This window comes from Neltuma alba, unplaced genomic scaffold (assembly GCF_004799145.2).
Source record: "Neltuma alba isolate B1F8T4 unplaced genomic scaffold, ASM479914v2 tig00013370_pilon, whole genome shotgun sequence".
Taxonomy (NCBI): domain Eukaryota; kingdom Viridiplantae; phylum Streptophyta; class Magnoliopsida; order Fabales; family Fabaceae; genus Neltuma; species Neltuma alba.
In genome coordinates, this window is record NW_021637633.1 from 7,617 (window position 1) to 30,566 (window position 22,950).

General features: G+C 34.5%; 2 pseudogenes; one reads left to right on the forward strand and one right to left on the reverse strand.

Moving 5' to 3' along the window:
- Nucleotides 1-12,699: 12,699 nt before the first annotated feature.
- LOC114736745 (cyclic nucleotide-gated ion channel 2-like) lies at nt 12,700-16,464 on the forward strand (annotated as a pseudogene).
- Nucleotides 16,465-17,541: 1,077 nt separating this feature from the next.
- LOC114736748 (probable mitochondrial saccharopine dehydrogenase-like oxidoreductase At5g39410) lies at nt 17,542-20,313 on the reverse strand (annotated as a pseudogene).
- Between the last annotated feature and the right edge of the window lie 2,637 nt (nt 20,314-22,950).

Sequence of the window (22,950 nt, forward strand, 5' to 3'; positions counted from 1 at the left end):
TGAGGAAGTTGCTTGAAATTCACTTAACTGAGGCGGAAGGGGGAGGAAAAGGAGTGTACGGAAGAGGGGAAAGCGACGGCCGACGGGTACGAACGGCGTGATGGACCCACAGAAGATAAGGGCATTGTTGTGTTTCAATTATTGTACCTGGTTTTTTCGAAAAATCAGGTTGGTTGCTTCTGTCGGCTTGTCCCTCCTACTTTTGTCTCTGCATGCATGTGGTTCCCAATCCTAACTCCCCCAATCATGCACCCCCCCCCCCATATTCTTCGTTATCATATAATTATATCCTTTTCAATTAAGGTTGATCCAAGTTTCAACTCTAATTGATTGCAGCTCCACATAATATTCCTTTCAATCCTTATTATAACTTTCAGATAATTAATTCACAGATCACGAATGATTAGTTAAAATTAGTTAAAATAATAAATAAATTAGAAATATATTTTTGTTTTTAAAGATGCCCTTATAATAAATTATAAATAAGAAAAAAAGATGAAAGAAAATATGTGAAAAAATGTGATAGGAAAAAAATAATTAAGAACACTATTAGAAAAATATATTAAATGTTAAGACAAACCTAAATTGAAGCTTATAAAATGTGCCACACTCATTCCTAAATTTGAAATCTATAAATAGGATTGGAGAGAGTATTATCTAAATTTAAGAAACAGTTTTCTTAAATTTCCTTTCATTTGTTACTTTACTTTCTAAATTTTAACTTAGTACGTATCATTTATTAAGGTAAGATAGTATAAGAATTGAGTTATATTGAGTCCGAAATTTAGTTGTTTTAAATTAAAAACTACTAAAATCGAGTCACTTCGAGTTAAATCACCGACTAAATTAATAGCTGAGGAAACGTTAATGAATTAAAATTATATATGTTTGCTAAATTTAAATTCTAAGTATAGGTCCTATATTTGCGCAAAATCTCAGGTTAATCACAATATTCATAACTTATGAATGGTATGGTACTACCTCCGGTTCTAATTATAAGAGTTAGTTGACTAATCTGAGAAGATTAAAAAAAATTAAATTAGTTATTTGTAATAAATATATATTGTCTTTTCTAAAAGAACCTTGATAATTAAGTATATTGGCTACAATTACCATTGTTAGGAAGACTATCTTAAAAAATATATATAAATATGAAAGACAAAGTGGATTGAGGTTTTATATTTAGGACCAAAATAAAAGTCAAACAATGTCTTATATTAAGAATTGGAAGTAGTATATTGTTTATTTGTAGGTTCTGAAATTTATAACATTTTACATATTATCATGTTCATTTCTATTTAATGATGTGGTTACTATTTTTATTTTGTTAACCCATTAATTAATTTTTCTGCACTTCATATTTAGTTGAAAAATCGAATTAAAACCTATAAAATTGAAGATGATATATATATATATAACTAGTGATGAAATTAAGATTTTTATGGTAGCTGCGTTTTTTTTTTTTTGGCCTGAATGATAGTTGCATATTGAAGTACTATATTGCTTCAGTTTTTTTTTAAATTATTGCCCATATACGTACATTTACATGGGTGAAATCAGGAAAATGATTCCGATTAATAATTATTTTTGCTTGTATTCCTCAAATCAAAGGAAATAATCTTTTACTAATTTTGTTTACTTACAAAGTACAAACGTGCTAAAATGTAAATGCCGACGAGACATGTTTTAATCATATGCATCCTTTGAGTGCACGCATTATCAAATAATTAATTAATGTCACTGCCTCTTTTGTTTTATGATTTAATGAAATTTTCTATTATTTCTGCTGTCGGACAGTACAGATAATTATTGAATGCTTCATTTTTCAGTTTCCTTTGATTGATTGACCATTATAATCATGCATGGCTTCAGATTGAAGCAACAAGCACTTATTAATTAATCACTATTTCCTTTAAAGACAAAGTCCAAAAAAGCGATCGATATTGCCAATAATAATAACAACAACAACAATAATTCACCTTTAAGTACGGACATGTAATAACTAACGAGGATTAGTTCGGGCAGAAACAAGAAAAAAGAACAGAGTCAGAAACTTTGGAAGATTTGTTCATAAAATGCATACATACAACCAACGGACGAAATCAGGTAATTAATTATAAATTCACTCATGATTAGTGTCAATCGCAATCAAACACTGCTAGCAGACAACAATTGAGCTTAGATTAATTAGCTACAACCATGTCTTGTTTTTTTTTCCGTAACAACACATTAAAAAGCGGTGACTTTAATATATTTTGATCTAATTTGGCACGCCTCCCCTTCATTTACTTCGATTCCAAATCATATATATGGGGATGTTTGATTCTGTTTTTCCATTTGTATGCCATCAAAATTAACAACGAACATTATGAAATTAATTATTTTTCAAAATGATTTTTGAGAAAAATAAGTTAATTAATAGATGTCTGAATCATTTGGTTTGAATCTCACATTTAGAAGAAAAACAATTATTTGAAAATAGTTCTGAGTATCCTAATGTTGGGACTCATAACAATGCACCTTGGAGGTCGACGTCGCATTACAACACTTTAATTTACTCAACCTTTTGTCAATCATCCTCTCCAGTCAAAAATCTCCATAAGTAGCTTTCTCCGCCCGGCGTCGAAAGCTCTTAATGAAAACAATTTTATTATATATACATGTCATTGGAAGTGCCATGCTCCAAAAGCTAGCATTTGAAGTTGGAAAGTCCAAAGTTTATAAGGCTCTTACTATAAGGCAATCCGCCAAACGTGGGAATTATAGCAAAAGGGAAACAAAACTAAAATTTGTGTTGATTAGCCTGGTGATAGAAACGATTATATATTGTGTTTTGCGTTACGGTATTCAATGGAAGACCTATTTAACTAATTTAATTATATTAAAAAAGTTAGGTGAGTTAATTGATTATAAGAAATACGACATATTTTTTCTAAAATACCATAATTATCTGCTTTAATATCATCCACTCTTCTACTTGATTGTGGTTAAAAAAGTATTCATAGGAAGAATTTAGAAAAAATTGATAAATATAAAAAATAAATATTACATTTAAGACTAAAATTAACTTAATAATTAGGTCATATACTAAGAACCAGAAGAATATTAGACAACTCGATCTCTTTAAAATTTTCAAACGGCCAAGCTTAGCTCAAACATGAACTGATGGGGAAAAAAGCAAAAAAAAAAAAAAGAAACCCAATGTCGTGCTGGATTTGAAAACGGGTGCATACCGCATTTATCCTTGGAGAGTACTGCTGAAAAGAAATTCCTGGATGGCCACAAATATTTCGATTATATACCTGCAATATCTTTGATTGTGACTATATATCTACGTATACATGCAATACACTATCTCCAATCCTTAATATAAGAACTAATTGACTAATTTGAGTAGATTAAAAAAATTAATTAAATTAGTTATTTGTAATAAATATAGGTGTTGCCTTCCCTAAAACATCCTCGCTAGTTACGTGTATTAACTAGAATTATTATTATTATAAAGACTACATTGTAAAAAAATAAATGAATATTAAAAACAAAGTGGATTGTAGTCTTACAAAATAAAAGTTAATGAATTTTTATATTAATGTACGTGTGTGCATATATGTACGATGCTGGCATTTTATATTCACCTATCTGATTTATGGTGCTGATATATATAAACAAGGGGAAATCTTCATGCTAATCCCTGCGATGTAGACAGATTCCCAAATCAACACCGTACAGGTGAATATTTTAGGCCGAACTTTTCAAATTTTTTATTTAGATATTTTGTTTGACTTTTGAGGAATCCATCTCATTTCTCTATTCACGTAAATGAGTGTGCAGTAAGAAGATAATCGAGGATAGACATTACGCGATTATGTAACGCGATGTGATGTAAATTTCACCTTTTGTTTTACTAAAAACTTACATATTTTAAAGCTTGACCTCAAATATTAAAGAAGTATGATTATTCTAACAGGTTGATTTGAAAATATGAAAAATTTGACTCCTAAATTTTAAAGATTCACTTGTAAATTTATGATATTCAATTTGTCAATATGAAAATAGTAACATCTCAGTAATTTTCTTAGAAAATATTCTCGACCGATTAATCGCCGCGGACAAATGGTCAAATGGCTGGGTTTAAACTTTAAAGGCATTCGTGTCATTATTTCACGTGCAAAATTAATACTCTTCCGGTCCTTAATATAAGATTCTTATACTAGTGTGTATAAGGGTCTTATATTTAAAACCGGACGAGTATATTACAACCAATCTAAATGGGACTTGAGGCTATTTTAGCAGGTTCATGAGATTTTTGTACTTATATACTACCTCCGGTCCTAATTATAAGAGCTAGTTGATTAATTTAAAGAGATTAAAGAAATAAGTTAAGCTAGTTATTTGTAATAAATATGTTTGTCTTTTCTAAAACACCCTTGTTAATCAAGTGTATTGATTAAAATTATAATTGTTAAAAAGATTATCTTAGAAAAAAATACATAAATATTAGAGATAAAGTGGATTTGAATCTTATATTTAGGATCAAAATAAAAATCAAACGAGTTTTTATATTAAAGATTCAGAGTTAGTATTATCCCATGTGAAATGAGCCAACCGTACATGCTATAATAGCCAGATCAGCTCGCTATTCTGTGGCTCATATGAATATTAATTAAGATTTCAACTCTCGTGTGGTCGGTTCTTATCTTATTACGAGGCTATGTATAATGCAAGTGATGAAAATTGTAATAAAGGCATGTGTTTTCTACCCCATTATGAGCCATTGATCAAATTGACTTTCACTTCATCAGTGGAAGACAAAAATGGGAGATAATGATTGAGGCATCTTCACACCAATGCTCCTAACACGACCCAAAATTTCTGACCAAGGGGAAAAGAAAGAAAAAAGAGACAGCAACACACGACGTCGTTATCTTTATAATTAGCAAAAAAGCAGAGTCGTCTGATAACCATGTGGAACCCGTTTCAACATCACCTCCGTTGTATGATACTACCTCATAACATTAATATAAGATCTTATTTGATTTTTATTTTGATCTTAAATATAAGACCTCTATCTACTTTGTCTCTCTTATTTATGTATTTTTTCCCAATATAATCCTTCTAACAATAATAGTTCTTACCAATATACTTGATTAGTAAGGATATTTTAGGAAAGACAATGCCTATTTATTACAAATAATTAACTTAACTTTTTTTTTTAATCTTCTCAAATTAGTCAACTAGTTCTTATAATTAGGATCGAAGGTAGTATTCTGTTTTTATGCTTTACATTAATTGTTGGGACCGAATTATTTTGTACTCTTTTCAGTACGTATAAATGTACTTCATTTTCAAGCCAGCCTTTTCTCCTTGCTGTCCCTTCTCCAAGGCCACGCGCACTCGATTGTTCCCCCACCCCTTTTATTTGTTTTATTTTCTGTATTGTTGTTGTTGGTGGTGACTTGGTGTTTGTTTTCATCCTATAACATTATAAATATCAGCCCTTGTAAATGGTTTCTCCTTTGTGCAAGTAATATCATTACATTTTTACCCAAAAAAAAATAATACTATCATTACACAAGACCAATCACAATTTGCTTCACGAAATTAACACTTCGTTTTTCAAAATCCTCGGATTGTTCATTCAATTTTGGCCAAAAATTTTTTTTTTTCATTCAGTTAGTTATAATATTGAATGGTGACTTATACAATGATGTTGTTTTTGTGTGTGTGTGTGTTTTTTTTATCACAATGCTATTAACAAGTACATATATAATTATGTTATCAGGAAGAGGATACTCTCAGCGTCCCCCCCTCAGCGTCCAAATCGCAGCCGTTAAAATGAATCTAACACAGATTATATTATGCCACATCAGGATGCTATTAAAAATTTTACACTAGATTTCAACTAGGATATTTTTAGCATGGAATACCCAATTTTTTTTCCACCTGGCCCATTTTAGTTAAAGAATTTATGAAGTTTTCAGACTCCAGGCTTATAGAATAAAAAAACTTGACCATCTTAAATTGGAAGATTTATCTAAATTCAATCTAATACAGATTGAGTCAGATAGAACCACAAAGAGTAGCAAAACAATATCAAGTATTTTATTTTTTAAAATTTTTAATTAAAACACTTGATGGCACAACTCTACCCCCTTGCTTGGATTGAGAGAAAATTAGAGAGGAAAGAAAACTAGAGAGGAAAACATGAGGAGAAACAAGTTTTTTTTTGCTTGGATAGGAGAGAAAATATGGGAGGAAGGAAAAAAGGAGGAGAAAATAAGGTGGGCCCCATGCCTCATTTTCTCTCCAAATTTTCTCTCCATATATGGAGAGATTTGGGAAGGAAAACAAGACTTTCATAACTGCCCCTCATCTCTCTTCCTCTCTATATTTATTTTCTTTTATTATATTTAAAAAGTTATTCACTTTTTTTTTTATCTTAAAGCAATATTTTTATTAAATAATTTGGTTTTAAAATATAATAATCTGAAAATATATACAAACCAAATAACTTGATTTTAAATTATTTGATGATGCTAATGTTAGTATAATTTTTCTATTGTAATATTTAATTTAATTTAATTTAATTGTAAATATGATATATTTTGATAAGGACATTTTAGTCATTTAGATATATGTTAATTTTCTTTCCTCTCTATTTTCTCTCATCCATCCAAGCAAGAGGGATGATCACAACTTTCCTCCAATTTTTCCTTCTTTCTATTTTCTCTCCCCTTATTTTCTTTCCTCTCAACTTTTCTTCCCATCCAAACAGAGCATACATCTCTTTGTGGTCATATCTAACTCAATTTATATTAATTTAGATTTTTATTCAACTCTACAGTTAAAACAAATATATCTAAGAAATTAGATGATGCACTCAAATTTTCTTTTTCAAAAAAATAGTTCATTTAAAAGAAAGCAATTCTATAGCATTAATTAGATTTATTTTTAATTTTTAATAGCTTGATGATGCGGTATATTGTGAGTTCTTAGATTAATCTAACGATAGATATTGGGACGCTGAGGACGTGGCCGCTGAGAGAATCCAAACCCATGTTATCATGGTTTTGGGTTATAATAATATTAATATTAAGATTAATACTACCTCCGGTCCTTAATATAAGATCCCGTTTGACTTTTTGTTTGGTCCTAATTATAAGACCCCAATCCATTTTGTCTTTCATATTTATGCATTTTTTCCAAGATAGTCCTTCTAATAATAATAGTTCTAGCCAATACACTTAATGAGCAAGGATATTTTAGGAATGACAAAATTTATTTATTACAAATAACTAACTTAACTTACTTCCTTAATCTCCTCAAATAAGTCAACTGGGTCTTATAATTAGGACCGGAGGTAGTATAATGTTTGGTCTTTACAACTTGTCATTTTTATCCTTATATAGATTTTGATTCCTAAAGAGATAAAATGATTAGGGTTGTTTTTATTAAAATACACTACCTAAAATTCTGGATGAGAGAAAATTTAGAAAACAAGATTCTATGGTTTGAAAATATATGGACCACAATTAAAATGAAAATAAACAGTAAAGACTAAACATTACATTAACTCTTAATATCAATATCAAGAACTATTTTTAGTATATGATACTTTCTCACTTTTTGTTGTTCTGAAATTTATTTCGATTTTTAAGAAGTGAAATGAAAAATTACTACTCAATTTTTTAGTGTGCGCGCGCGCATATAACAGCTCAAACGGCGTTACACTATATATGGAAAGAAACAAGAAGAAATCGTTAATTAACAAGGCAGTTATTTCAAAAAATTTTAAATATACGAATTTACCTTTCTTTTTTTTTCCCCCCAAATGTCATGTATATTACAATATTTCATGGGTTTAAGAAAACTGGCGCGAGCCTCGCAGAGTCCATTTGGCTCCAGCCAACCAGTCACGCAGTCAGCAGAATCTATGGAGCTCACTGTGCAGCCGCAACAATGACACGGATTATCTAATCTTTTTGCATAATGTAACGTCCTTATTTTTATCTAGTATTTAATTAAATTTATAAATAAATATATTTTAGTATTAAGCTAATAAAAAAATTTAGATATAAGCAAATTATTATTATTTTAATGGTGTTTTTGTGTGTGAATATTTGTGGATGATATTTTAGAAAATTATACCATGGTATAGAAGTCCCACATCGACTAATCTATAAAGTGAAGGAGTTTGAGGAGCCTATATATAGGAGATAGTGGGTGGAACTTGAAATGAGTAAATAATTTTCGCACATATCTGAGGTAGTCTAAAAAAAGTACTAGTTTTGAGTTTATTAACCATTTGATCGGACTGAAATTTGGTTAGCCTATTTGGGACATCCAAGTCATTAATTTTAACAGTTGGATCATCATTTTGATATCTGAGTTACAAGTTATTAGGTATGTTTTTAACTTCTTCTTTTTTAGATTTAGCAGATAGAGTACTAAATAGTAAATTAGTATTTTTAAGTTCGTTCACCGTTAAATTGAACTATAATTTGGAGGATAGTATCATGATAGATAAGAAATTAAATTCAATGGTCAGAATAAGGGTTTAACTTTTATAGTGAGAATAACCTGGTTTGTATTAAATCTATTTGTCTAAGTCCTTCAAATATGGAAAATAAATTATAAATTTACAGTTTGTTTATTTACGTTATGAATTTGATGATTCTAATAATATAATCTAATAATTAAATGATGTTTAAGCAAGAAAAATTTAGGAATCGAGTCTAAATTATATGTATATGTTCTCATTCCAAACCTTAGAGAAATGTCTTTTATGCTAGAATTCTGAGTAAAAATTAAAGTTTCTAGAGGAGGAGTTAGATGCTAGAATTTTGTGAGTAGCCTACTCTAATACTGTAGAGATAACATTTTAATTTCGTTTGTAGATATAAACTCTATTGTGACATTTTCAAGGTTGGAATTTGGTTGTATTTGACTGTTAGCTAGAAGACCAAGTAACTAAATTCCTATCTATTGCATGCTTTGGTATGAAGCTGGTGAGCGGCTTTATAAGTAATTATATAAAAGTATATTATGTTTTTTATGAATTGTCTTGTGGGATGCTATTTTAAAAAAGGGCTAACATAGTTTGTATTGCAAGAAATTGGTAATTATGATTATGATGTGTTATTATGAAATTTGGTTGATTATGCATATAAATGTGTCATTTTGAATCCTGTGCACCTATTTTGGGTGGGAAAAGGAGATAATTGGAGTTATTGATATTCATATACTTGCCACGCGGTATTGGCCTTCATATGAAGCTCTATAGTTGGCCGCTATTATTGTCCCACTAGTTCTTCGAGGGGGGACTTATGGTCCACCGAGTGCCCTGTGATCTTTAGCCAGTCCACATTACTTGTATGGTGAGCTTGTTAGAGTTGCTAGTCAAATGGGAAGAACTTAGCCTATAGGTTCAGTCGGCCGAAATAAGAAGGATATAAAGATGTATCTGGGTTCAGGAATTGCACATGATATGAGATATTCATTGATATTTATGTCTTTTAAATAAATGAAAAGTATGTTATTTTTTTTAAATGTATCAACTGTATGATATTAGTGGAAATATTTGTCTTATATAATTATTGTGAGTTTAAATGTTAAATAGATGCCTATCAACTGTTGTTAACTCTGTGTATTCCACCTGACACCTTGCTAGCCCATGCTAAGGTGTGTGATAGGTAGGGATTTAGTTACTAAGACGTTGTCTTACTCCCGTTGCTTTACCATTTTCAGGAAACAATACGTCAGGGGGACCTTCGGGGAAGACTTATGAGGCTCAATAGCTGTAGCTGACAGTGTAGAGCTTCTGGCCTTTATTTTATGTAATTTTTTCGTATATTGCCACGCATCAGGACTGCATTCATTTGGGACTTATATTACCTTTTCATATTTTTATGTCGTTTGACTTAGTGATCGTATTATACATTCTATCTTTGGTTTATTTTGTCTGAATATTGGACTAGAGTATTGATAGTAGGCCCGAGGCCCTTAAATTGCATGTGATTGAATTATTATGGATCCACGATGTGATAATGACAAATCTTCACAAGTTTAGTTGTTGCCAGTATTGACCATATAGTCAAATTTGAACTGCTATTATAATTTATTGAGGCGTGTTGTTTTAAAACCTTGTTAGCTATGATTACAGATATAGATTATTCTTTTTCTAACTATGATAGCTTGAATTGAGGTCGAATGCTTTTTTTTATCATGGTTAACCCCTTAGTGATGTGATTTCTCCTAAATAACCATGAATGATAGGGTATGTTTACTAGTTTTAGTCATTTCTATCATGGTTAGTTCTAGTTAGTAAGTGGCGATGTTACACATAACGTCTAGTTAATCTAAATTAATACTCCTCATGTCCTCAATATAAGATCTATTTAACTAATTTGATTAGATTAAAGAAGTTAGGTAAGTTAATTAATTATAAGAAATATGACATATTTTTTTCTAAAACACTATAATTATTTTTCTTAATATCCTTACTCTCCCACTTACCTGATTATAGTTGAGGGAGTATCCATAAAGATAATTTAGAAAAAATTAACAAATATAATAAATAGGTCTTATATTTAAAATCAAAATTAACTTAACAATTAGATCATATATTAAGGATTAGAGGCGTACTACTTTACGTCTTTCATATAAAAGTAGTTTGTCATTTAATTCAATATTAAATGTAAGATTCTATTTTTTTTTTGTATTTCTCTATTTTTCCTAAGATAATTATTGTAATAGTTTTATATGTTAAAATTTTATTAAATAGTTGTTCTAACTAATACACTGATTAACAAAAAGTATTTTAAAAAAAACAATATATATTTATTATAAATAAATAATATATCTAATTTTTTAAATATACTCAAATTAATTAACTAGTTATTATATTAATAAGCAAATGTGATAACTTACTGTAAAAGTTAAAAAATAATTGCTTCGTCCGGCAAAACAAAAAAAAATGTAACTCAGATCGTGCCACTACCATGACAATCCCGGAGATTAAATTATTTACTATGTGAAGACGAATCTCTGTTCATATTCAAATATGCATGCGCACCCGCTTAAATGAGTCAAATGAAGATAAGGTTGGACAAGATCATTGGAGGGAAGACTGAGGCTAATCTCACTCAAAATCATTAATTTGATTAAATTATTGGTGCGGTCCCACCAGAGGGTGGCCTATCTGGCATTGCTGCCTCATGTACTCGTCTTTAAAATTCATGGTGAAATAGTTTATAAGTGATTTTTAATCATAATTTATGAAATAAGTATTTGAAAAAAGTTTTGTTTTGACTTTGTGGGCTTTTGAAAGCCAGTAGGCCCTTAATCAAGTAATAACCTGTTTGTTATAGCTTATAAGTAGTTTTTTAATGATGATTTACAGAATACGAGACAAGTATACAAGAAAAATTGTCTCGACTTGCATGAATCGTGTTTATAGAAAATTTCTTAAACCCTTCCAAACAAGCTCTAAGACTTCCTACACTAAGGATTTTGGTTTAATAGAAAGGGTTAATTCTTCATAATGTGCAAAATAATGCTTGAATACTCACCGAGATGCCTACATTTAACACACGATGATGCTTCAAACGTGATTATTTCTAATAAGAAGATACTTATACCTAGCAAAATTTTTTTTTATAATTTTAACAATGATTAAAGTAATACTACAGCATTTTTTCATCAACGGTTAGGAAAATCTCATATAATGTTACTATTAAAATAATGATATATACTGCAGGGCGCTGGGTCGGGCACGCCATACACTCTGCTGGTTCCTTTTTTTTTTTTAAAAAAAAATTATTTTTATTATTTTTTAAAGCCTTATGAATTATTGTTGAAAAAAAGTAAGAAAATTAGGAAACTGTTAAATTTTTTTTTTTTATAACTTTTCAAAATCACCCGCTTTCATCAGGAGGAAAAGAGTAAGAGAATAAGAACATTGTTAAAGATGAGTTATAAATATCTCAAGCGGGATAACTCCTATTAAAAATGAGAATTACAATCAAGTTTCACAAAAGAGAAATAATTACTAAAAGTTTTAATAACAATTTGAGCAGCTTGTAATAACAAGTTATACAGTAAAGAATAAAAACATCTAGAACTTATTTTGTTATTTTTTTCTTTTATGAGAATTAATTATAATTCTCCCGTATCAAAATCCAATACATAGGATATTCTAAATAAAATTGGAGGGCGCTGGTAAAAATAAAATTGGAGGGAATAATTATTTAATGCTTTGTCTTAATTTTTAAGCGACCTGCTCTTGTTCAGCACGGAGAACTCAAGTGAGAACTCAGAATGATTGATGGAATATAGATATGACTTGATTGATTGATGGAATATATTAATTACTGGGAAATGATGAATAAAAGGCAAAAAGGGCCGGGAATGAAGAGCAAGAAACAAAAGTAGAAGGACAGTGGTCCCCCGTCGGAAACCCGGGGGGGGGGCCAAACAGCAAGGCCACCGCAACCAGACGCCGGACTCTACCTTGTTTTTTTTGGGAGAGAAAAAAAAGAAACAAGAAACAAGAAACTAGATTTACAGTTACAGAGAGAGAGTCACAGTGGAAGAGGTGAGTATACATGAACCCCAGTGGAACCCACCACGGCAATTCAGTTTCGGAGCCGTGAGGGCGTTACCTTCCCTCAAATATCAGGGTCCTCACTCTCATTTCATGTGCTCTAACTGACACGCACATCTCTACTCTCAGCCACACCTCTTCTTCTCTCTCCCTCCTTCTCTGTCCTTTCATGGTCGTCATCCGTCCTTAGCTTATCAACCTTCCTCTCTTTACATTCATTTTGCTCTCTCCCTTCTTCCTGCTCTTTAATATCTACAACTCCCTCCCATGGTTTCTCTCTATGACCAATCATGCCCGCTCTCTTCTCTCTCCCTAGGTGCTTGGGAAGTTATTGTCAGAGTAGCAGCGGCGGCGGGGACAGTGGCCTCGACGTCGTCGCTGATGACACTAGTCCAAACGCCAATTCGTCCGTCGAGTGCTATGCCTGCACTCAGGTGGGTGTTCCCGTCTTCCACTCCACCAGCTGCGACAGCTATCATCCGCCACAATGGGAGGCTTCCGCGGGTTCTTCCTTAGTCCCTATCCAGAACAGAACCGCGGTGAGGAATCCGAGGCAACGACCCAAATCGGGGCCGTTCGGTCGACTGTTGGACCCGAGGAGCAAGCGCGTGCAGACCTGGAACAGGGCTCTGCTGCTGGCGAGAGGGTTGGCGCTGGCGGTGGACCCGTTGTTCTTCTACGCGCTGTCAATTGGGAGGGACGGGACGCCGTGCCTGTACATGGACGGCGGTTTTAGCGGCGATAGTGACGGTGCTGAGGACGTTGGTGGACGTGGTTCACGTGTTCCACGTGTGGTTGCAGTTCAGGCTGGCGTACGTGTCGAAGGAGTCGATGGTGGTTGGGTGTGGGAAGCTGGTGTGGGACGCGCGTGCCATAGCAGCGCATTACCTGAGGTCATTCAGGGGCTTCTGGTTCGACGCCTTTGTGATACTTCCCGTTCCTCAGGCAAGAAAAATTTTCTCGTTCATTCCCAAACCCTTTCAATTCTTCAAGCGTCATTGCCACGTGATGGGTTGATCATAAAGCAATGATTCCTATGTCTTTTCGATACTCCAATTTACTCCTCGTTCCCCGCTAGCTTATTTCTCTGTCACGGCAGAAAAAGCTGATTGCGTACGTATATAATGACTTTGTAAGCGGTTTCGGACGTTTATCTTTTACCTAACCAACAAGGTATCTGATTATGAATAAAGAACTATGGTATAGTAGAATATAATCAGCTTTACCATATCAGAGTCTTCTTTAACTTCAACTAATTAAAAATTAAATCAATCAAACTTTATAGTATAGTTTCCTAGGACTTTTTCTTGGCTATCCTTGTTTCCAAAGACTAGCTAGGATAAAGTATTAGCTGTGCTGAATTGCTGTTTGCGTTTCATTTGCAGGCGGTGTTTTGGCTTGTACTCCCAAAGTTGATAAGAGAAGAGCAAATTAAAATCATAATGACTATAATGCTATTGATCTTCTTGTTTCAATTTCTGCCCAAGGTTTACCACAGCATCTGCATGATGAGGAGGATGCAAAAAGTCACGGGCTATATCTTCGGCACCATTTGGTGGGGCTTTGGCCTCAACCTCATAGCTTACCTTATTGCTTCTCATGTAATTAACCACGCCCTTTAGTCCCCTCCATTGTTTGTTCCTACCCCACAAACTCACTTTCGAGTTTAAGTTCATCTGATCTGAATGTGCTAGCTATTTACAGGTAGCAGGAGGGTGTTGGTATGTGCTTGCAATTCAACGTGTAGCGTCGTGCCTGAGCCAGCAGTGTGAAAGAGGGTATGGATGCGATCTCCCTCTGTCATGTTCAGATGAAGTGTGTTACAAGTTTCTGTCACCAACAGGCACAGAAGGAACTTCATGTAATGGAAACTTCACAGTCGTCGCAAGAAAGCCATTGTGTTTAGATGTGAAAGGACCTTTTAAATATGGGATCTACCAATGGGCTCTCCCGGTCATTTCCAGTAACTCTCTGGCTGTCAAGATTCTTTATCCCATATTTTGGGGTTTGATGACCCTCAGGTATATATATTCCCAAAGCATCCTCTTGATTATTACAATTTATTATTGGAGAAGAAAACCCGTAACAATTCCAAGTTCGTTTACAGGTAAATTATAATGCTTCCTAGGATCAGATCAGGTTTTTAGGATTTTACTTTGTATCGATGTCTGTTGTTCATGATTTGTTAGTACGTACGTCCTCTAACATATTTGATTAAACGTTCTGTTCTTTACCTCTTATAGAAATATAACAAAAGACTTGATTCTTTACCTTTCAATGAGTTCTATTAATTTTTGTTTACCACGCCGCAGCACTTTTGGCAACGATCTTGAGCCCACAAGTAACTGGCTAGAAGTGATTTTCAGCATTTGCATCGTACTCAGCGGACTAATGCTCTTCACTCTGTTGATTGGTAACATCCAGGTAGAGAGAACATACATAATAATGAAACCCAGAGGAAGAAATGATAAAAAAAGAAAAATATTTCCATCAAAATGAAACGTCTAATATGAAGATTTGTGGTTTCCGTGAAGGTATTCTTGCACGCAGTAATGGCGAAGAAAAGAAAGATGCAGCTGAGATGTCGTGACATGGAATGGTGGATGAGGAGGAGGCAGCTCCCGTCCCATTTAAGACAGAGGGTTCGCCAGTTTGAACGCCAGCGATGGGCAGCAATGGGAGGAGAGGACGAAATGGAATTGATCAGGGACCTTCCTGAAGGATTGAGGAGAGGCATCAAGCGTTATCTTTGCTTAGACCTCATCAAAAAGGTAACAAAAGTTGCCCCAGTCCATGGTTTCAGTTCTCTGCAACTTATTTCAACGGATGCAGAACAGACAAATCGCTTTTCTGGAGATTAATACACACACACACACACACTCTATATATATATATGTGTGTGTGTGTATCATAAAATCCATATCGTCAAGCCGCTATAACATAAGGCTTGGACTGGAAAAGGAAGAAAATGATGATGGAGCTACGTGGTCTCTGTTTCGCAGGTACCTCTGTTTCACAACTTGGATGATCTTATCCTTGACAACATCTGTGATAGGGTTAAACCCCTAGTCTTCTCTAAAGACGAAAAGGTACACATCAAGAAGACAGTTGCTACATAATCCTTTTTATCCATGCATCGATATCACTATACATATGATAGCGGGGAAGACCATGTCTTTGATTAATATATACATGACTTTTGTTGAACAGATAATCAGGGAAGGGGACCCAGTGCCAAGAATGGTATTCATAGTCCGCGGGCGCATAAAACGCATGCAACGCCTAAGCAAAGGCATGGTGGCCACCAGCATAATCGAAGCTGGGGGTTTCTTGGGGGACGAGCTTCTCTCCTGGTGCCTTCGCCGGCCGTTCCTCGACCGACTTCCGGCATCGTCCGCCACGTTCATATGCCTGGAATCGGCAGAAGCCTTTGGGTTGGATTCAACTCACCTCAAGTACGTGACGGACCACTTCAGGTACAAGTTTGCCAACGAGAGGCTGAAGAGAACGGCGAGATATTACTCATCGAATTGGAGAACGTGGGCTGCCGTGAACATACAGTTTGCATGGCGGCGATACAGGCAGAGGACAAGAGGTCCGGTGACCCCTGTGATCGAAGCTGGAGGAAGCAGTAGCGCTGAACGCAAGCTCTTGCAGTATGCTGCCATGTTCATGTCAATAAGGCCACATGACCACCTTGAATGAAAATTTAAATTAATTAAAAATAAAAGAGAAAATCCCGTTGTTCTTCTTCAGCGTTTCGAGTTGTGTTTGCCATTCTATTCCTCAATAAAATTTTGTCTCTTCGATTCTAAAGAATCGAAACCTTATTACATATTGAACGAGAAGTTGTGGAATCACTCTTTGAATGTGCATCAAAAACAAAAACGAGCAAGTTGAGATTGAATTAATATGGATAAAAATTGGTTTTGTCGTTCTTATATGATAAGGGCTTTACAAAAATTATACTACTTCCAAACAAGATCTTATAATTAAGACTAGAAATAGTACTCTAAAAGTTAACTTGTTAATGGAAGTTCTATACTTTCAAACTCAACTTATTAAGGCCTTGTTTAGTATTACAATTGAAATAACTTATAAACATATTTCACATTTAAATCAAAATAAAACTCTCATCACATGTTTACTGTCTATTTTATAAATCACAATCAAAAAGCTATTTATAAGTTATTTTAATCTAATCTTAAACTGGTTTTCCGGAGCATTCTAATGAAAGGCTGCGGAGCCAATTGATAGCAGCCTGCAAGCGAATCTTTACACTGCACGAAATTAACGACTAAATCCAGCACCTCCCCGGAAATAGCAAATAGGCAGAAGAACTAGATGAAAACAAGATAATATATGCAAAATACAGAATATTAAATTACAGAAACAGAGCAAGGAACCCTGTAGCAATATGTGAAGGAGTTTATCTCACACTACAAAAAAAATGCTTTCAAAAGTATTTTTTATCCTATCACACCCCCTCCCCCCCCCCCCCCAGATTAATAATGGCTTCACTTTCCGTCTTCCATCACACTGCTTTCTCCACCTCTGCTTTCGTATTCGTTCAAGCCTCCAGTCAGGTCTTCTTTTCTCATTCCCTCAAACGTCCAGCGGATATTTTTCTCATTTTCTGGCTCTTGTCAAACCCAAGATTCCCATTCTTCCTTCTAAAACAGACCTTTGTAGTGGCAGCCCCGTCAGTATTGCTAATTTTCATATTTTTCCAAGCATTGAGAAACTACAAAACCTCGTACATATCATTATTTGTCTGAATCAGTTAAGTATTAGTGAGGTGAAGATCATAGGAGCAAGGGCCAGGGGAAGTTTAGAATGGCTTTTATACATCGAGGTTATAAGATTTATCGGACAAAATGCGGGATTAAAACAGTGATCAATCAATCCATAAATAATTACTCGAAATAAAAGAAGGGTAATTATAAATTACGCCGCCTACTTTGTATCATATTATTTTCCTAGAATATCAGCCTAAAAGATATAAGTAAAATGCACCTCAACAAATGTGCTAATGGTTAAGAGATGATCGAATTCAGAACAAGTAAAATCTTTAGTACCCTTGCAAAATGTAAAAAAGACAAAAGAAAAAAGGAAAGAGGGTTTCTCTGCCGATCAAGATAACTTTGCCTGGGCTAACAAAGGATTAAAGCGGAGCAATCAAGAGGAAAGAGTACTCCTAGAGATGATGTCAAATGATATCCCATTTTGTTGAAGTCTTTCCTGAAGATCAGTATGACCAAACACTATTCCTGGAGGGTAGACTCCACCTTTTGGTAGGTTGTCCCGTTGGCTGAGAAGAACCAGAGCACACTGAATAAGAGTGATTGGAGTGGTGATGTATCCAATTTCCGGTCCCATTACTCTTGTTATATTTCCATGTCAGGTTTTGAGTTTCCCTGTGCCGCAAGACTCTCATTGCTATAACCATGCCCTACAAACCACATCTTGAATGAAGCGCTTTCACCTCCTCTCAGAGGGACCTTCCTTCCTGAACCCACCAAGGCTAAAGAACGAAGGGAATTTCAGAAGAAGCCACCTACCAAAAGAAAAACTTCCCAAAAGACCAAAGAAAACCCCGATCGTAACAAATCCAAAATCCCAACAAGGATTTGGAGCCTACTTTCACACCAAAATGAGCTGGCTTCACGTTTGACCAGTATGCTCCCCTTTTCTCAACTGCCTCAGCGCTCTCATTCCTTCCAGGAAGACGTGGGGATTCTCTGTTAGAGCTGCTAGTGTTCTTCGTACAACAATCGAGTCTGCAGAAGGTAGCTTTACTCCCCAAGTCCAATTTTCTTCTGGTGTTCAATACTCCTTTCGGAGGAGGAGCTCCAGGAATCTGCAAGCATTAAGATAAAAGTTGATATAATGACAAAGTATTTTAAACCACATAAAAGAGTGAAGGAAGGGGGCGCAAGGTCAATAGACAACAGTAGCAAGACCAACATTAGTTCAAGTTGATCGGGAGATCACAATTGAGACAGAAAATGATCCACGGAAAGTAATAAGTCAATGATTTCTGACATTCAAAATGATTTATAAGTACAAATACGCCCTTCCCGTTCCGCCAAACCCCACATTTTGATCCCCTCCCAAATTGAGAGGTGAAAGAGAAGAACATGTCTTTGGGTAAAGAAAGAACGAAAAGAAACTAGCAATTTACCGTTTCATATTAGGTCAGTAAATCTAATGCCATTGCAACTCCTAAGACCAGATCTAGATTTTTGACACTGCAACAATTTCTAGTTGCCGTCATTGTCAATTAAATGTCCCCGAAGCTTACATCTGACACATTCAACTTCAAGAATGCAAAAGAATGTATTATCACAGCTAAGCCATTACATACGACAAATTACAAGTTGTCACCTTCGTACCTTGGAACAACCATTACCACTATATTTATACGAACTAAACCTCCGCACAAATCACAGTAAACCACCACACGTACATGTTCTTCGGAGACAGCTCGAGTATGCAACAATACCGTATAATAATGTGAATGTAACCATTTTCATTGCTCTAATGTCAATAGTATTGCCAATAATTAGAATTATTTCTGCACTGGCTTTCCTAAAACTAACATGGATAAGTGGATATACCACTCTTGCTCCATTTTTTATGCTTCGCTGATTTTCAATCACTCAAATCGAAATCTTACCATGAAAAGGCCCTCCAACTTCTTCAAGAGCTCTTCCTACCAACTAGACAACTATAACAATTAATCAAAATGCAGAGAGTTGCAGTTACACTTGCCTCTCAAGGCTCGCCTACATGTCTAAATCAGAAAAGCAGTAAGTGCAGAAATGCCTCGAAGGCTTAAACATTTTTCAAGTGTAGATTCTCTTACCACTGGCCTAGCTCTTCGGGGCCTCGACCGTCTCAGTTCCTGCAACTTCTTCGCATTAGCCACGCCCAAAACCGCCGATTCATAAGTCCCATAGTTTCCCACAATCCTTTTATCGGACTCCAAGCTCAAGTACGCTTCGACGCGGTTCGGCACCGACGGAGCCTGCCACTGTCTCGAATTGAACATCAGTCCCATTTCAGCAGGAATCGAGTCAAACCCACATGCCGATATCACCAAAGATCCAGTCTCCATAGCCTTGTCATGGTACTTCGCCTCCATCCTCTCCATGAACTCAGGCTCGCCACATATGTCCAAGTAATCACACCCGGTTTTCAGCACAAGCGGCAACGACAGGGTCGCCGTAAAGACGAAAAGGGCCGACGCAGTTGAGAATCAGCTTGGCCTGGCCACAGAGCCTGTGGAGAGAAGAGGGATCTGTTGTGTCGGCGGTTAAAATTGGGATCGAAGGTGGGGGATCAGGACGGCTGGCCCATTTAAGAGCGTCGAAGAGTTTCTCAGGGTTGCGACCTGCCAAGGCGATGGATTTGAGAGGGGAGGAAGGGGCGTTAAGGAATTTGAGAGCTTCTCTGACAACGTATTTGCCAGTAAATCCCGAAGCACCTAAGATTATGAGGTCAAAATCAGAACTGGAATCGAGTTTCGGGGCTGTTTCCATGGTTTCGGCGAGCGGAGACTTGAGAGTGTGCTACGCAACGAACTGCTTTTCACTTCAGAGAGGAAGAAGGTGCACGAATACGAAGAGGAAGAAATGCAGATAATTGAATTGATTTCTCATATGAGGCTTTTGTTACGGGACCGCTCTAATTACTCCATGTTTCCCGAAACATCAATAATTAATTAATTGATATTTATAAGCTCACGCAGGCGCAGTGAATTTGCCTGAGTCGCCTCTGATGCAAACACAATCGGCAACCGGATCGGGGAGCGATGACTAATGAGAGCTACTGGAGGAGGACCCGCCATTCGGGCATAGTAATGATATGAATCCCAGGACTTGGCTGGAGGACTTGGTTGGAGGTCGGTTCAAAACAGATTTTTAAACAAATTCACGGAGATATTTAAAAAAGGGAAAATTACGTACAGGTCTCACAGAAGGCAATTTATTACTCTGAGGTCCCACGAAATATCAAAATCACTGACAGGTCCCAATGGACCTCAAAGTAATATTTTCGATTTGTAAAATGACATTACTGCCCCTCATATTCCAGATTCACATTTGCTCTGTCATTGCGATTTACAATCTCAGCAGCAACTATTAACAACCCAATGAGAGGGCATTAATAACCCTAGCAGTATCCGTTAACAACTTACTTTATAGAATCATATAACCTCCGCATAAGAGTAAATTATAACCAAATAGTATAATACAACAACTTTAACACTAAAATGGGAAGCTTTTTTGATATCATTAAGAATTTTAACTAGATCCAATAAGATTATAGTAATATTTTAATGCGAAGATCCATTTACAACCTCAACAGCGACTATTAACAACCGAATGAGAGGGCATTAACAACCTAAGCAGTATCCGTTAACAACTTGCTTTATAGAATCATATAACCTCCGCATAAGAGTAAATTATAACCAAATAGTATAATACAACAACTTTAACACTAAAATGGGAAGCTTTTTGATATCATTAAGAATTTTAACTAAACCCAATAGGATTATAGCAATATTTTAATATGAAGATCCATTTACAACCTCAATGGTGAGTATTAATAACCCAAAGAGAGCTGTTGACAATCTAGGCAGTATCTGTTAACAACTGACTTTATAAGATAATATAACCTCTAACAACTATATAAGATTAACTTTAAGACTATTTAGTTATAATTTAGTTACTTATAGTTAGAAGTTATATTATCTGATAAAGTTAGTTGTTAACAGACACTGCTAAGGTTGTTAACAATTCTCTTTAAGTTATTAATACTTACTGTTGAGGTTGTAAATGGATATTCGCATTAAAATGTTACTATAATCCTATTGGGTGTAGTTAAAATTCTTAATAATATCAAAAAGCTTTTCATTTTAGTATTAAAGTTGTTGTATTATACTATTTGGTTATAATTTACTCTTATGCGGAGGTTATATAATTCTATAAAGTAAGTTGTTAACGGATACTGCTTAGGTTGTTAATGCCCTCTCATTCGGTTGTTAATAGTCGCTGTTGAGGTTGTAAATGGATATTCGCATTAAAATATTACTATAATCCTATTGGATCTAGCTAAAATTCTTAATGATATAAAAAAGCTTCCCATTTTAGTGTTAAAGTTGCTGTATTATACTATTTGGTTATAATTATTCTTATATGGAGGTTATATGATTCTATAAAGTAAGTTGTTAACGGATACTGTTAGGGTTGTTAACGCCCTCTCATTGGGTTGTTAATAATCGCTGCTGAGGTTATAAATCGCAATGACAGAGCAAATGTGAATCTGGAATATGAGGGGCAGTAATGTCATTTTACAAATCAAAAATATTACTCTAAGGTCCCTTAGGACTTGTCAGTGATTTTGACATTTCGTGGGACCTCAGAGTAATAAATTGTCTTCTGTGGGACTTGTACCTAATTTGTCCTTTAAAAATTACTCATAAATAAATCTAAACAGGCCTTTAATATGATACGCTTCTCAGTTCTCCCCCCACATCATTGGCATTTTTTTCCTTCTGGTGAATCACACACACGCCACTTTTAATCCGCCCTCTCTCGTCTCCTCCCCATCTTTACCCCATAGTTCTAAAGTAAAATGTAAGGACATTTCAGCTAGTACGTAGGATTAAACAAAAAGGAGTTGGAATGGCTATTAACAATTAATACGTAGAAAATTTGTGATATTTTTTTAAAGACATTCATGTGCAGAAATAAAAATATCTCAACAAATAAAAGTATTATAAAAAAATAATTAATAAAGGAGGTAAAAGAAATCGAACCATGTAAGCCTATACTTAGAATAAAAAATCTCTGAAATGTCTACATTTAGTACTCGATTTCAAATAAGATTGATTCTACTAAAAAAATATCTGTGCCCAAAAAAAAAACTTTGAAATAGACTTTGATTACTAAAAAAAAAATTTTAAATTGACTTCAATATTTGGCTTTATTTAATAATTTAAGCACCTGTTTATATTTTATATTTATTTTAAATAAATAGAATGAATTAAATAATAAATATCAATAATATGAGACCTACTTCTACATTTTCATAAAGTTAACCTTTTTTTTTTGGCCATCATATAAAATAAACTTTATGCAGATAGGACTTGCTCGAGTTTCAATACTTCGTTCGAAACACCATACGTTCATACGATGAACTCGAAAATTTATCATATGCTCAGATTTTATTAGTTGTTTTTATTCTCTCTCTCTCTCTCTCTCTCTGTTTTTTTTTTTTATGTTGGGTGAAATTTTAGTCAGTCAACTTTGCTGAAGCAAGCTGGATGAACCCCATCATTT